This window comes from Leucoraja erinacea, chromosome 32 (genome assembly GCF_028641065.1).
Source record: "Leucoraja erinacea ecotype New England chromosome 32, Leri_hhj_1, whole genome shotgun sequence".
Taxonomy (NCBI): Eukaryota; Metazoa; Chordata; class Chondrichthyes; order Rajiformes; family Rajidae; genus Leucoraja; species Leucoraja erinaceus.
Window position 1 is genome coordinate 7,341,881 of NC_073408.1, and position 16,204 is coordinate 7,358,084.

At 42.0% G+C, this 16,204-nt stretch overlaps 1 long non-coding RNA gene across 3 annotated transcripts in view; it reads left to right on the top strand.

The window, feature by feature from the left end:
- Nucleotides 1-16,204, top strand: part of LOC129712326 (uncharacterized) — a 307,129-nt gene that overhangs the window by 122,191 nt on the left and 168,734 nt on the right. For 2 of the 3 annotated variants that reach the window (XR_008726038.1, XR_008726040.1), the window contains exon 3: nt 14,063-14,224. The exons of the other annotated variant lie outside the window; for it this stretch is intronic. This is a non-coding gene — a long non-coding RNA (uncharacterized LOC129712326). The remainder of the gene's footprint in view (nt 1-14,062; nt 14,225-16,204) is intronic. 3 annotated transcript variants of the gene reach the window in all.

Sequence of the window (16,204 nt, forward strand, 5' to 3'; positions counted from 1 at the left end):
GTGAGTACAGTCAGGAGCTGAGAACACAGTCGTACAGGGCACAAGTGTTCAGAGTTATCGCAGAGAATGTTTTATTACCTATCCTTACAGATTGTGGTGCATGGGTGAGGAATTCAAGGATCCAGCTGCAGAGGAGGTTGCTAAGTCTTAGGTACAGAAATCTGGAGAAGTGTTTGGAAATCTGGAGAAGTGTTTGGTTGGAATTATAGAGTTGAAGGCAGAGCTGATTAAGATGCTTGATTCATATTCTAGAAGCCTGGAGTAATGTTTTGGAAAATAAAAGTTCAAATCCTATCACGACAGCTGGAAAATTTAATTTCAATTAGAATTTTAAAAAATAATTAAGTTTCTGCTGCTCATGAAACTACTGGAGTATGGTTAAAGGTCCAGTGGTACATTAATGCCCTTTGGAGAAGGACATTTGAACTCGCTGCCCTGGTCTGGCTTAAATGTGACCCACAATCGCTAAGGCATTTACCTGCCCTTTAACATGGCCTCCAGAGCTCTCAGTTATGAGCACCAGCTCGTCAACGATAATTAGAGTTAATTATTACATGCCGACCTTGCCAACAATCCCCCACATCACATGAAGATATGCAAAATAATCAGGGCAGCTGGACTCAAAACTTACCACAATATTAACAGCCTCCTTCTTGCGCAGTAGACGCCAGTGAATCTCCTCGAAAGTAAAGCACACACAGCTGTAGTACCCGTCAAGCCAAGCAGTATTCATTTTTGTTGATGGAATAAGTCTTGAAAGCCAAAATCTGTAGGATTAAACAGACACACACATGTCCAGAATAACAATGTTATTTTAATGCTGAGGTTTCACTTGAGTGGTCGTAGGAAGAGCACAGACATGCTTAAAGGAAGGCAGAATAAACGGATGATGGAGTAGGGAATTGACTGATTGAAAGATACAGCATGGAAACCAGCCCTTCAGCCCACCGAGTCCAAGCCGACCATCGATCACCAGTTCACACCAGTTCCATGTTATCCCGCTTTCTCATCCACTCCCTCCACATAAGGGACGATTTACAGAGGCCAATTAACCTACAAACCTGCACGTCTTTAGGATGTGGAAAGAAATCGGAGCACCCAGAGGAAACTCATGTGGTCACAGAGAGAACATGCAAACTCCACACAGACAGTAGCTGAGGTCAGGATTTCTGGCGCTGTGTGGCAGCAGCTCTATTATAATGGAGAAAAAGCAACAGTGGAGCATAAATGTCGGCCAGGGCTCAATGGGCTAGATGGCTGATTCAATGCTATAGGTCCATATCACCCTCACTTTGCCTGTGCAATACTGTGTATAATAAAATACAACTTTCACACCCAGATGATCATTTCTATTGCAATTAGATCTGATTTAAATAAGTAAATCAACTGCAAATATCTGCCTAGACACACGAAGTTGACTTTTGATCGACTATCAAATTATTTTTGTATTATTAATCCGTTATGACTTTTGTGAGAAATATAATGGAGTCAATCCAAAGGTCAGTCAAAATCTCATCTCGACACCCAGGGCAAATAACAATTGACCCAAATGCAGAATAGCTGCGTTCTGCATTTAAAGGTTGAGGTCAGGACAAATTCCTCTTTAATGATACATTTCAAATATCTGAATGTGCACATAGAACTAGAAATCCCATAAAAGCAGTGAGGTACTAGGTAATACTCAACAGGCCAGGCAGCCTCTGTGTAGAGTGTTTCCAAATATGGTTTTTACTTTCAGATTCTCAATCCTTAATTCTCATTGATTTCTCATATCTCCTTGCAGCACAGAAAAAGGCCATTTGACATGGTCTATGCGTGCTCTCTAAGCAATACTATCCCCGCTAATTTTTCCTGTAACTTATTCGCCTCACATACCCATCCACTTTGCCCCTCCAGCCCCATTAAACCACTCAGCTACACCCAAGGGGCAATTTACATTGGGCATTAACCTACCAACCTTCGGATGTGGGAGGAAACTGGAAGAAATGGGTGATACCCTTGTGGTCACGGAGAGAACGTGCAAACTTCACACAGGCAGTACTGGAAGTCAAGATTCAATATGGGTGGTTGTAGCTGTGAGATGGCGGCTCTACTAGCTGCATCACTGTGCTGACCTTGTTAATTACATTTCTCATCCTCCAAATCATTTCTTGCTGCCCCACAAGCCAAAACTGAAAGTAGAAGTGTACGGAGAAATTCTGTGTGCGCCGTAAGATGCACCAATCCATTAGAACACCATCTGTGGAGATGCAAAGATTGTCGGTGCTGGAATCTGGAGCAACAAACAATCTGCTGGAGGAACAGCAGGTCAGGCAGCATCTGTTGATGGAAAGGAATAGCTGATGCTTTGCTTTAACACCCTGCATGAGTCCTGTCAGAAAAAGACACTTACCAATTTGTACAGGTATCCCATTGAAAACATCATATTGAGATACATCACAGCTTGGTTTGGCCACTCATCTGAACGGGGTATGTGGCCACTTTTAATGCACAAGTGACAAATCAGATCATCATATTCCTGTGAATGCATTGGCCTGGATCAGATATGGGCTGAATCAGATATGCTGATAGAGCTGCTGCTTCACAGTGCCAGAGACCTGGCTTCGTTCTTGATCTTGGCTGCTGTATGTGTGGGTTTCAATCCGGGTGGGTTTCATCCCAAAGACGTGCGGGTTTGTAGGCTAGTTGGCCTCTGTAAATTGCCCCTAGTATGTAGGGAGTGGATGAGAAAATAGAATAACATTGTATTAGTATGAATGGGTGCCCGACAGAATTGTCTGGCTCCAACAGAATTTTCATGTTATGCTCCTGCCACATGCAAGAAGAAGGATAGAACTGGCCATTCACGATTTTATTTAACTTCACCAGAAGCTGCTGCAGTACTGCTTGCTCCTACTCTCAACCCGTGAAGAGGAAAATCTGACTGTTTATATGCAGTGCATCGGAGATATGCATGATCGAGCCAGTGCCAAGGTTGACTTGTGTGATATAATAACTGCAAGACTAAGGAATTAATGCATTTCCATTGTCACTCGAGGAGTTTATTGCTGCTCCCACACTCCAAGATTACTTTCTAATGTGAAAGACAGTGTAGTCAGCCAAGATAATTGCCCATAAATAATCGCTTACTCCACAGAAGAGGATAATGATACACCTCAGTGCACAAATCTCACGACTTTATGAAAGCTGGAGGTCATCAGTCAAATATTTTCTTGAGGGGAATGAAGCTGTAGTGCTAATCATTTTACTGAGCAACAAGCGAACACCGAGGCTCACGGTGAGGCTGCGGAGGTACAAACTATGATTCACTCTGGCTAATGAAGCGCAGGACAAAAGACTTGTACTTATATAGCACCAGTGCTTTTTGTTGTTAAGGTATGTGCTTTCACAACATCAGCCTGTGTCCGCCCGGAATGCCGGCTCACTTCCACCTTGCATGACCCTGGTCCAAGCCTGTCAGCACCTGGGTTACGAGATGGAGATCGTATAATGTACCGGCACCCCTAAAAAGTTAAAAGTTACCTGCTTCAAGAAGACCGCTATCATCCCAGTGCAGAAGAAAAGCAAGACCTCATGCCCAAACAACTACCGTCCTGTGGCCTTGACATCCACCATCATGAAATATTTTGAGAGGCTAGTTACAGAACGCATTAAATCCAGTCTACTCACCGGACTTGACCCACTGCAGTTCACCTACTGCCACAACAGGTTCACGGACGATGCCATTGCCCGAGCCCTACAATCATCCCTAGAACACCTGGATAAGAGAAACACCTACGTCAGACTCCTATTCATAGACTACAGCTCTGCCTTTAATACCATTATACCATCCAAGTTTATCAACAAACTCAGGGAACTTGGTGTCAGCAGTCATCTCTGCAACTGGTTCCTCGACTTCCTGACTAACAGACCCCAATCAGTGAGGATAGGGGACAAATCATCCTCTATGATAATCTTCAACACTGGTGCTCCACAAGGCTGCCTTCTCAGCCCCCTTCTTTACATCTTGTACACCCACGACTTCAGGAAGTAAAGTGGTTCACATACCCCAGTTTGCATTGATGGTGCCGAAGTAGAGATGGTTGAAAACTTCAAATTCCTAAGAGCCAATATCACCAACAATAACTCCTGGACCACCCATATTGATACATCGAAGAAGAAAGCACACCAACGACTCTACTTCCTCACAAGGCTTAGGATGTCCCCATCAATTCTCACCAACTTCTACTGATGCACCATAGAATGCATTTCATCAGAATGCATCATAGATTGGTTGTGCGACAGCTCCATCCAAGACCGCAAGAAATTGCAGCGAATTGCACACGGAGCCCATACCATCACACAAGCCAACATCCCTTCCATTGGCTCCATTTATACCTCACACTGCCTCGGCAAGGCCAGCAGCATAATCAAGGACGAATCCCACCATGGCCCCTCCCTCTTCTCCCCTCTCCCATCAGCCAAAAGGTACAGAAATGTGAAAACGCACACCTCTAGATTCAGGGACAGTTTTTCCCCAGCTTTTATCAGACAACTGAATCATCCTGCCACAACCGGAGAGCAGTGGTAAACTACTATCTACCTCTTTGGTGACCCTTGGACTATCCTTGATTGGACTTTACTGGCTTTACCTTGCACTAAACGTTATTCCCTTATTATGTATCTATACCATGCAAATGGCTCGATTGTAATCATGTATTGTCTTTCTGCTGACTAGATAGCACGCAACAAAAACATTTCACTGTACCTCGGTACATGCTAAACTGACTTATTAATCTTGCATGCCGGCAGCTTTTTATCTCCAAAGGAAGCATTGCAGAGGACATTTTGGAACATCCAAAAGCACTTTATGCTAATGAAATATTTCTGTGATATAGTCCCCATTGTAATTTGTTTAGGTTTAAATTTACTACTATTGTTACATGTACCAAGGTACAGCAAAATGCCTTATTTGTATGCTATATAATCAGATCAGATAATACTGTGCATAAATACAATCAAGTCAAACTTAAGTACAATAGTTAGAGCAAAGGGGAAGGTACAGAATGCAGAATATAGTTCTCAGCATTTATCAGCCTATCAGTTCCAGAGCCGAAGTCCAATGCGAGTGATGGGGTAGAGATGAATTGGACAGTGCCCTAGCTAATGGAAGCTGGATTACAGAAGATGGATTACAGAAACTGGATTACAAAAGGAAAGAAGCTTTAAACTTTTAGACTTTAGAAATAGAGCCCAAACAAGCCTTTCAGCCACTGAGTCCACGCCGATCAGCGATCACCCATATACGAACACTATCCAACACATTTGGGGACTATTTTACTGAATCCAATTAGCCTACAAACCTGTACATCTTTGGAGCGTGGGAAGAAATCAGAGCACCCGGAGAAAACACACGCGGTCACAGGGAGAATGTACAAACTCTGTCCAGACAGCACCCCTCATCAGGATAGGACCCGGGTCTCTGGCGCTGTAAGGCAGCAACTCTACCTCTGCGCCACTGTGCTGCCCCACACCACTGTGCCACCCACACAATGTTCCTGAAGCTGTTCCTGGAATTTACGAATGTGGCTGATGGTTTGTGCAGAGCAAGCTCCCATCGCGGCAACACCTTAGTGACCAAACATTGTGATGTTCTGTCGCTTCTGCAGTACGAAAACGCGATGGTCTACATTGCTTTTGAGATTGGACTTGGCCCACATTTAACAGTCATCTGCAAAGGCACATCAACAGCACTTCCTTGGTGCCAACCTAAGGCTTGTGGTCAAATTTATGGGAGTGTAGTTATGCTCACATCTCGCTGGTTCATACCAGGGAGTAAAGCTAATAGAACTAAGGCAACCTTCACACCGTGCAACATGCGTTTCTTGCAAGTGAATATTTTATATTATTTATGCTTAGAAGTAATCATTCATTGTAGTTTATGCATTGCACAAAGAGACAAAAATTTATATTGCCTAATATTTTCATTTAACATTATTTTGATTTGTTGTTCAAGGGAATATTTGTAAGATCAGACAGGCCATCTTTTTCGATTTGATATTTTTGCCTCTGTTGGTTCGCATTGCAGGTGAGCAATGTTGATTCTGCCCTAATTGACAGCCAAGGGGTGGAAAGTAGAGAAGCTCAGTCCTCATTCTCTTTTATGTCTGCTCATCAGTGGAACAAAGCCCAGCGTTGCAAAGCTACCTGCAGTATTTGGATGGGTGACACATGGATATTGTAGTTCGCAATGGAAATATTTGCACAGCAGTCTACATGTCAGGAGAAACATCTCTCAACATTTCCAACCTTCCTTGTTTCTCTTTATTCTTAAAAGTCATGGAATGTAATTTATTCCTTGCTCTGTCCAACACTCTTCCCCCACAAGACATAAAAAGATCACTCTCTTTTCATTTCAAGCCTTTGGGATCTTGATTAAATAATCATCAAATTCCCTTAAAATATAGACAGAGAAGAAATCACATTCCCAATTTAAACCTGTTTCAGAATAAGAATTACTTTAACGTCTCACCTCTGGCTGTTATATTCCCACGATTTTATCAGCTCCAGTGTCGTATGTCCTTCTTAGAGTGTGCAAAATTTATTGAGGTCAAAAGATCATCGACTTAACAAGGTGAACTGTTATGATGAATTACTGGCAGCTTATTCAGATATGTGGGTGGATAATATGATCCCCATGAGGCAGCAGAAAGCCTTTTGCTCTTTGGATGTTGCCTGTGTCTTCAGTGAATGTCCTCTTGCTTTAATCTAGGGGCAGCCCTGCCAGCCACTGATGCACACCACACTTTTTTGAAGTACTTAGGACACCCCACGCTGTCAGATGTGAAACACAGCAAAAAAACACGGCCTAATCTGAATCTGACAGTGTGCAGAAATGTCCTGACCTGAAACATTATCGTCCATTTCCACCACAGATGTTGGCTGACCCGCTGAGTTCCTCCAACACTTTGTTTTGCTCAACGATACGATTCGATACGATGAAAACTTTATTTATCCCAGGAGGGAAATTGGTCTGCCAACAGTCATAAAACACAACAAGATAGATACATGAAACGTGAAATTAAATGGACGAGTAGAAAGTCTAGGATTCGGAATGTGCAAAGATTGGGGAAGAGTTGGGGGGGGGGGGATGGGGGAGTCAATCTACCTCACGACAGAAGGGGGAGGAGTTGTACAGTTTGAGAGCCACAGGGAAAAAGGATCTCCTGTGGCGTTCTGTGCTGCAAAGCTCCCAACATCTGCAATTCCTTGTGTCTCCCATGTTTTACGATGTTTTATGTGACAGAGTAACGAACACACTGGTGTGAAACTGCCCTGCATCTCAGTAATATCACGACAAGGCTGGAGATCATGGACCCAGAACAATGCTGAATACTGGATTTATGGTCATGTACAAAGGTCTAATATGTTGAAGGCATCTGCAAGGTGACTCCGGGCTGGAGGGCCGGTGGCTCAGATACAGGCTATACCCTGTGAACATAGAACATAGAACAGTACAGCACAGGAGCAGGCCACTCGGCCCACAAATATGTAGCTACCACTGTGCCGCTATGTATAGACTGAGTTTTGTACTAGCTCTGGGATGTGGATCCTTCTCAATTGATCATAGGCTCAATTGGAAGCTGGAGAAGAGTTTCAGCATGAACGTCCTTCAATGAATCGTGGCTCCTGGGATATGGGAAACTGTCCATGTTTTCCAGGACCTGTATTGTTGGAGGGCAGTGTGGTGCTGTCGGGGATGCTTGGTAAAGTGATTCAGCAAACAGATTACCAATTCCCTCTTTTCTCTGCCCCCCTTTCTTAAATAGTAGGGCCACGTTTGCTACCCTCCAATCCTTGCGAATATTTTCTGAATCTATGGCTCTTTAGAAAGTGGTAACCAGAGCATCGCATCTGCTACCTCCAAAACTGAAATGAGAGCATGGCCTGGGTTTTCTGCAGATCCCTTCGATGGTGGGAAGACCGGATTCTGTGATGGAAAGGGTAATATTACCATTCTCTGTAGTCTCATTTGTTCCTGGGCATTCAAGTTACTGAACCAATACATGATGCAAGTCAGTATGCTCTCTACCGTACAGCTGTTAAAGTTCAATATAGTATTCGTTATACTGAATACTGTCAAATACTGAAGTCAGATGCAATGTTATTGTTTAATTCCTCTACCATTTCTTGTTTCTCATTATAAGTTCTACTTTCTATGTGTGAGAGGGCCCACACATATCCTCGCAAGTCTTTTACTTTTCCCAGACTTATAAAAGCTCTTCACATTATTTTTTTTGCTAATCTTTCATATTCAAGACATTGCAGATACTGGAGCCAAACAAACTGCTGGAAGACCAGCTTCCATATCTCAGGAGCCATCTCTCATTGAAGACGTTTATGATGAAATTCATCACCACCTTTGAAACATCCTTTGGTCAATTGATCCTCAAGCAGTTTGTTCTCTACATTCATATTCAATCTTGTCTTTCCTTATTAACATCTTGATGCTCCTTTGCTGAGTTCAAAAATGCTTCCAATCCTCGGGTTACTGCTATTTCTGGCTACTTTGTGGGGCTCTTCCTTTGATTTAGTTACTCACCAGCCACGGATGAATCACTTCTGTTGCGTTTTTGTGCCTTGAAGGATTTATTTTGTGATTTATGGATTATTTATTTGCATGCTAACCATTGCCTGTCCACTATTATACTTGTCAATATATTCTCTCATTCAACTACAGCCAGCTCTCCCTTCATGTCTTCGTAGCTCCCTTTGATTAGATTTAAGAACCTAATTTCATATTGAACCATATCACTCACAGACTTAATGTCAAGTTCTATCATATACCGTCCCCAATGATGCCTTGACAGCAAGATCATCAATTAACTATCTCTCACTGCACAAAACTCGATCCAAAATAGCCTTTCTCAGTTGATTCTTCAGTATATTAATGAAAAGTATTGTATATACATTCTACAGATTCATCTTCAATCTTATTACAGCAAATTTGATGTTGCCCACTCTGCATGGAAGCTAAAGTTTCACATGATTATGATATTATTCCAGTCTCACACACCAATAATTTTCTGATCTGTTATAACCAACATCACAACTTGATATTTGAATGGATATCAATAATTCCTACCTATGTTTTCTGGCCTCTGCATGTGGGGAGGGGATGAAACTCACCTCTATGATGGGCTGGGCTACATCCACAACTCTCTGCAATTCTTTGTGGTCTTGGGCGGAGCTGTTGCCCAACCAAGTTGTGATGCATCCTGAGACAATGGGATGTATCAGCATGTAACAAATCTTGTTAAGGAAAGATTTAGTCACTGCACTTATTTTCTCCCTTAACAAACATTTGTTCTATCTTTCCTTCTTTCCTAAATGCTGCATACCCTGTAATATTTAGTTCTGAGCTTTGGGTGTCCAGTTGGATAATGACAAGTAGATCATACCTGCCTACTTCTATTTGTGCCATTAAATCATTTAAATATTGTAAATGATGCAATTCCAGTCAACGTACCCCTAATCTTCCCTTTTGAACATGTTTCTGTATTTTAATCCTTTGAGCTGCTTGACTTTTGTTTATGTCATCCATTTTCATTCCTATTAGGGTCATAGATCTGTACAGCATGGAAATGGGCCTTTTGGGCCCAACTTGCCTGTTTTGACTAAGTTGGCATTCTGAATGGTCCCATTTACATGCATCTGGCCCATCAGGTCAATAAAGAAAATAAAAGAGGGCGGAAAGAATATTCCTATGAACAGAAAACAAAAGATTTTTTTCTAACCTGTGGACAATTGTCAGGAGAAAACGTGTTTTTTCAAACATCATTCATATTCATTGTTTGCAGGTTTCACAGCTATTCAGTGCATGTCAAGCAATTTCATAGACTTTGTTCTTCATATCAGAGTGAATATCTCAGTCCTACTTCCATTTATCCAGTATCAATTGGTTACATGTGTTGAAGCTTGGTGTTTGGGATAACTAGAGCCAAGAATGAAGGCAGAGATTAATATTTCCCTTTTGTCTGATAGAACTAGCACAGGAGGAGGAATCAGATATCTCTCTATGTAATGAAATATCTTGATTGCATTCTTGTTCTGACAAGCAGGCAATGTCAGCAACCACTTCAGCTGTCAACATCTTCACCATCCCTGTCAACAATAGAGGGATGGGTTTGAAAGAGAATTTCAATGTTCAATGCTGTGCCAGTTAATCATGTCGGTGCTGGTTCCTTTGACTTTCACTTTTGGTTTTATTTTCTCATTGGTATTGTGCGAGACATCTTCCACGCTTTGAATTGTGTGTGCCATATGAAGCCTGGCAAGAGGGAACGCCATTAGATTTTCACGATGTTGGTAGCTTTTACAGAGTGTTTGGACTGATGTAGATTAACCCGCAGCACTGCCTAGCTGTTCTTTAGATTGATTGACGTAGGGGGGAGATAGATGGGTGGAGGCGGGACAAAGCCTGGAAAGTGATAGGTGGATACAGTGTGAGAGAAGTTTTTGTTTGGTTGATGGTTGGACAAGGGTGAGACATGAAAAGACAAAAATGTCAGATAAAAGATAAGGAAAGAAGAGGCATGAAATGTGCAGCCATGGGATGGATATGGTGGAAGGAATGGAGGGAAGGGGAAATAAGATAAATAAAGTATGGCACAGGGAAGAGAGGGGGAGAAAAGAGGGGAGGGATGTTTGTCGGTCAGTTACCAAAAATGTAGAATTCAAAGTTCATACCATTGGGTTATAAGTATCCCATGTGGAATATGAGGTGCTGTTCCTCCAGTTAGCGTGTGGCCTTGCTCTGACAATAGATGTTAGTAAGACAAAGGTCAGTATGGGAATGGGAAGGGGAGTTAAAATGATTAGCAACCGGACATGCACCTACTCACTTGCACACAACAAGATCCCACAACAGTAATGGAGAGATAATAAAATATTTTGGATACACTAGTCAAAGGATAAACATTGGTCACTTAAAAGTGGCACCATTGAGTCGAGCGTTGGACAGAACGAAAACAGGCCCTTCGGCCCACCTTGTCCACATCGAACAAGTTGGCACATTGGGCTAGTACATTTACCTGCATTTGGCCCATAGCCCTCTAAACGTTTCCTATCCATATATCTGTCTTAACTATATCCGATTCTTACGCCTGACCCGCCAAGATCTGCTGGATCTCACCGTTGCTAATCATTATAACCCAATGGTATCAACATCGAATTCTACATTTTTTGGTAAAACACAAAGTGCTGGAGTGCAAGGGGAATCATCGGGTCAGGCAGCATCTGTGGAGGGAATGGACAGATGACATCTGTTCTCTCGACCAATGCTACCTGACCTATTGAGTCACTCCAGCACTTTGTGTTTTACTCAAGGTTCCAGCAACCGCAGTTCCTTATGTCTCTGCTTTTCAGATTAGCAGGATACTGGGATCCTATTTATTCTCCATTATAAAAGTTGCTTGGAAGTGGCACAAAGGGACTGATAACCACCTCTGCTCCTCCTCTCATCCTGGCCTTGAAAACTCCTGATATAAACTGTTAAGAAATAACAGAAACACAAGTGGTAGTTGAAGCATTAAGAATTGAACTAAATTATAAATGTAAATCTTTTAAATGGCTGCTTAGGAAATTTCAATTAGAAGCAGCCATTAGTGATTAATCTTGAGCCTGATTCCCATCCTTTTCTTGTTAATTGTGTGGGTTGGGAACAAGGATTTACAAATTATGACCTAGAATATAGCTTAATTCACATTTATCAAACGTTTTCTTGCTTTATTGACAGCAACTCTAAGTATTATGGATACTATATATGAAAGGAACACTGTTAATACACTGTGGTGACTATTGTTTTCAAGCAATTCTTAAATGAGGAGGTCAGAGTTTTCAGACTCCGGTACCTTTTTCCCCGATGGTAGGAGTGTGGGAGTGTTGGTCCACACAGAGAACACCCGATATCGCGGGTCTCTGGCGATGTGAGCTCTACCAGCAATTAACCTGCAAACCTGCACGTCTTTGGAATGTGGGAGGAAACCGGAGCACCCAGAGAAAACACTGGTGGTCACAGGGAGAATATACAAACTCCTTACAGACAGCACCCGTAGTTAGGATCGAACCCAGGTCTCTGGTGCTGTAAGGCAGAAACTCTACCGCTGTGGCACTGTTTGATTTAGTCCAAACTCCATTTGCAGAGGCAATGTTTGCAGTAGCTCGCAACCTAAGGTTTGTTCAGTGTGAGGCAAAACCTGAGCTTCATGTTCTGAACTAGACCTGCGAACCTGTCAATTATCGGATGACTTCCTGGTGCCAAAAACTGGCCCATGAGTAAAAGTAATAGCAATGATTCATTTACATTCAAATCCATTTACATGGGATTTGTCCAATCAGTTGGAAAATTAGATGAGGTCAATCTAAGTTAAATTACAGGATATATTGCTTAATGAATAAATAAATTAAATGTTTTTATTTTACAATAACCAATGGGACATGTAACGGGTGACTTTTTCCTAAAGTAGGGGAATCAAGAACTAGAGGCCAGAGCCTTGAGGTGAAAGGGGAGATATTTAAGAGGGAGCTCAAAGGCAACTTTTTCACACAGAGGACAGTGGGTATATGGAATGGGATGCCAGAGGCAGTAGTTGAGGAAGGTACGGTAACAACATTTAAAAGCTACTTGGACCTACCTACTGAATGAAAAAACTGCCCCTGAGACCCCTCTCACCTTAAATTCTAAGTTTGGAATCCTCTACCCTGGGAAAAAGACTCTGAGCGTTCACTTTATCCATGCCCCAAACTTGATTAGACCTGCTGATTGCTGTGTTGCATCTTCTATACTATCGCAGATGGAGTAACATTCATATTCCGCTCCTGGAACTTTAATGGAAAAGAATCAAAGCTTCATGTAAAGGAGTACTACAAGTGATGTCTTTTGCTGTGTTGAAAGAAACTGCAGATGCTGTTTTACACCAAAAATCGACACAAAATGCTGGAGCAACTCAACAGACAAAGCAGCATGTCTGGAGAGAAGGAATAGGTGACTTTCTTCAGATTGAGAGTTTCGCAGTCTGCAAAAAGGTCTCGACCCGAAATGTCATCTATTCTTTTTCTACAGAGATGCTGCCTGACCTCCTGAGTTACTCCAGCATTTTGTGTCCATCTTCTGTTTCTCTGCTGATTAGCTCTGTAATTTCATGTATTACTTGGCTGGTAATCCTTGGCATGCACTGAGCTTGTGATAGAGGATTTATAAATACACCTCTTACTTTGTAATGCAAAAGAGAAGCTTTATATTAACATAGAGGTAGAAGTTAAGGCTCCTTTAATGTCACACATCAGAATCAAAGGAGAACTTTGTTGTAAAAGGTCTATGAGAGGTACTTGCAGCACAATTCGAAGGTTCAAAATGTGAATAATCTTCTTAACCCAACTTTCTAGATTCTGAACGAAATTCTGAGCTTGAAACAGAAGCACTTAACTTTTAATGATTCACACAATACTGCAGGTGAAAGAGTGTATAATGAGGATTAACACACTCCTGATGGGTTCTGCTGCTACCAAGGCAGTGATCAGCGAAAGATTAACTACCTTAAAGAAATCCCTGTTTGACATATTTGTAAACCAGCATCTACAATTCCTAGCGTCTACATTTTACTCCCACTGATTGATTGGTTGATCAGGTAAAGGGCCTGTCCCACTTTCACAATCTAATTCATGACCTCTGCCGAGTTTGCCCTTGACTCGTACTCACAGCATGGTCGTCACAAAGTCGTAGGAGGTCGTAGGTAGGTCGTAGCAGGCCGTGATGCTAGTCGTAGGTACTCGTGGCTTCAAGAAGGTCGGAGCGTTTTTTTCAACACGATGAAAATGTCCACGAGTAAAAAAGGTCGTGAATCAGGTCATGAAAGTGGGACAGGCCCTTAAGGCTGTGCTTAATTTCTGCAGTCTGAATCAGAGTCAAGGCATCTCGTTTCCTCCCAGAATTTTGGGGCACTTTTTTAAAAAAAATGAAGTGTATAAAAATGGGACTGATGATGTTCTGATTTTTCAACTGCACCCTCTCAATATCCTGCAGAATCGAATCAGCATGAAAATGGGAAAATCAGATGGAAATCCTGACTGCTGTTTCTTTTTGGATTTGGGGTTAAATGCCCTGTTGTTCCTGAACAATTCTTTTGGCTTGAAGATAAGTTCCTGGCGTGCAATCCCATTGTTTCACTTAACTGACCTGAAAAAGGTAGGTTGGATTTATCTTTATATATCAGAGAAGATAAATGTCATGATGTTAGTGCTGAGGCAGTTAATTGCTGTAGGATCTAGGGAACCTGATTAACGAGCTGTGCTGAGACTCGCTATAGGGCAACAGAGAACAAAAATAAAAATAGGTCAGGCAGCAGCTGTGGAGAGAGGAGCACAGTTCAACCATTTGTTCCTGGAACGTTAACTCTCACTCTTCCTCCACTGGGCTGTTGTACATCACCAGTGCTTTTTGCTTAGTAATAAAACAGTATAGAACAGGAACAGGCCCTTCTGCCCACAATGCTGTGCAGAACATGATTCCAAATTTAACTTAATCTCGTCAGACTGCATATGATCCATATCCCACCATTTCCTGCATATCAATGTGCCTACCCAAACACCTACTAAATGTCGCTATCATATCTGCGGCCACCACCATCCATGACAATGTGTTCCAGGCATACATCGCTAGAGTGAGTGTATGTGCTTAAAATCTATCCTACACAACGCTTTCAACTTTGCCCTCCTTAGACGTTATCATGTGTGGTATTTTGATTTTGTATTATGGTGGAGCAAAAAAAAAAATCTCATCTGTGATTTAATCGGGGAGGAGAAACTTATCCTTTGCAAGATGTCCACCAGCTGTTTCTCTTTTACGTTATATCATAGACATGAATTTGTAAATCCATCACCCCGCAGCCCTGCGCACTTAGGTTCGATCCGGGTCTTCAGTGCTCTCTGCTGCAATTTTACGAGTTTTGTTCTTGATGCTTGGGTTTCCTTTGGGTGCTCTGGTTCCCATCCACATCATGAAAATGTATCGGTGGTGAATTGGCCACTGTAAATTAACCCTTTGTGTAGATTAATGGCCAAAAAGAATCAGAGGGAAATTGATGGGCATTTATAGGAAAAAATAAGTTCTACAGCACAGGGGAAAAAAGGAGGGTCTTGGGATGAATAAAATTGCTCGCCTTGAAGCCACCTTATTCTATGTCATTATACGGTAAGGTGGATCTTGTACTTTATGGAATCATGCATTGCTCCTGTGCTGAGTGACCTAATCTAGTTCCTGTTCCTTCTGGGATGATTAGCCATCTTCTTATTGAGTTACCCAGCAAGTTTGAAGGACTATATAATCTGCGCTCACTGTTGTGTAAAAAATTGCAACAATAGAATAACTGATTGCAGTACTGTTAATAGTAAGAGTATGTGATAGCATCTCAGAGAGAGGTGATGGTTGGGAAGACGTTGTTCTTAAGTCTAGATGTCTGGGCTTTCAAGCTCCTGTATCCTCTCCCAGAAGGTAGAAGTGAGAAAATGGAATGGCCAGGGTGGCAGGCATCCTTGATGATATTTGCAGCCTTCCTGTTGCAATGCACCAAGAAAATGGACTGGATGAAGGAAGTGATGAGCCTCTGATGGACTGGGCTATGTTCACCACTCTGCAGATTCAGGTGGTCAAGAGCAGAGGAGTTGTCGTACCAGGCTGAGATGCATAGAATACTCTTTATCTCATATCTGTAGATGCAATAAAGAATCCCCATGGTCATACCAAATCTTCTTAGATGCCTAAGAAAGGTAATGTCATGAAGAATGACCCGATCTGAAACATCACCTGTCCTTTTCCCTCCACAGATACTGCCTGACTCGCTGAATTCCTCCAGCAGGTTATTTTTTAAATACGCCGATTCACTTTCTTGAACACTGCATCATTGTGAAGGGATAGGGTTAGGTTGCTGGTGATATGGATGCCAAAGAACTTGAAGCTGTTATTATTACTTATCAATGCACTTTTCAAATGCCTATAGGTGTTTATTTGTCATTGAAAGATTACTTGAGGCAGAAATATATTATTAGCTTGCAGAACAAGATTGCACCTCATTAGTCAAGGACGAGTTTTCTAAATACTTCACTGTAACTGCGCTTGCATATAAAATGGATATTGATATAAATTAGATATTTACATTTGGATGTACTG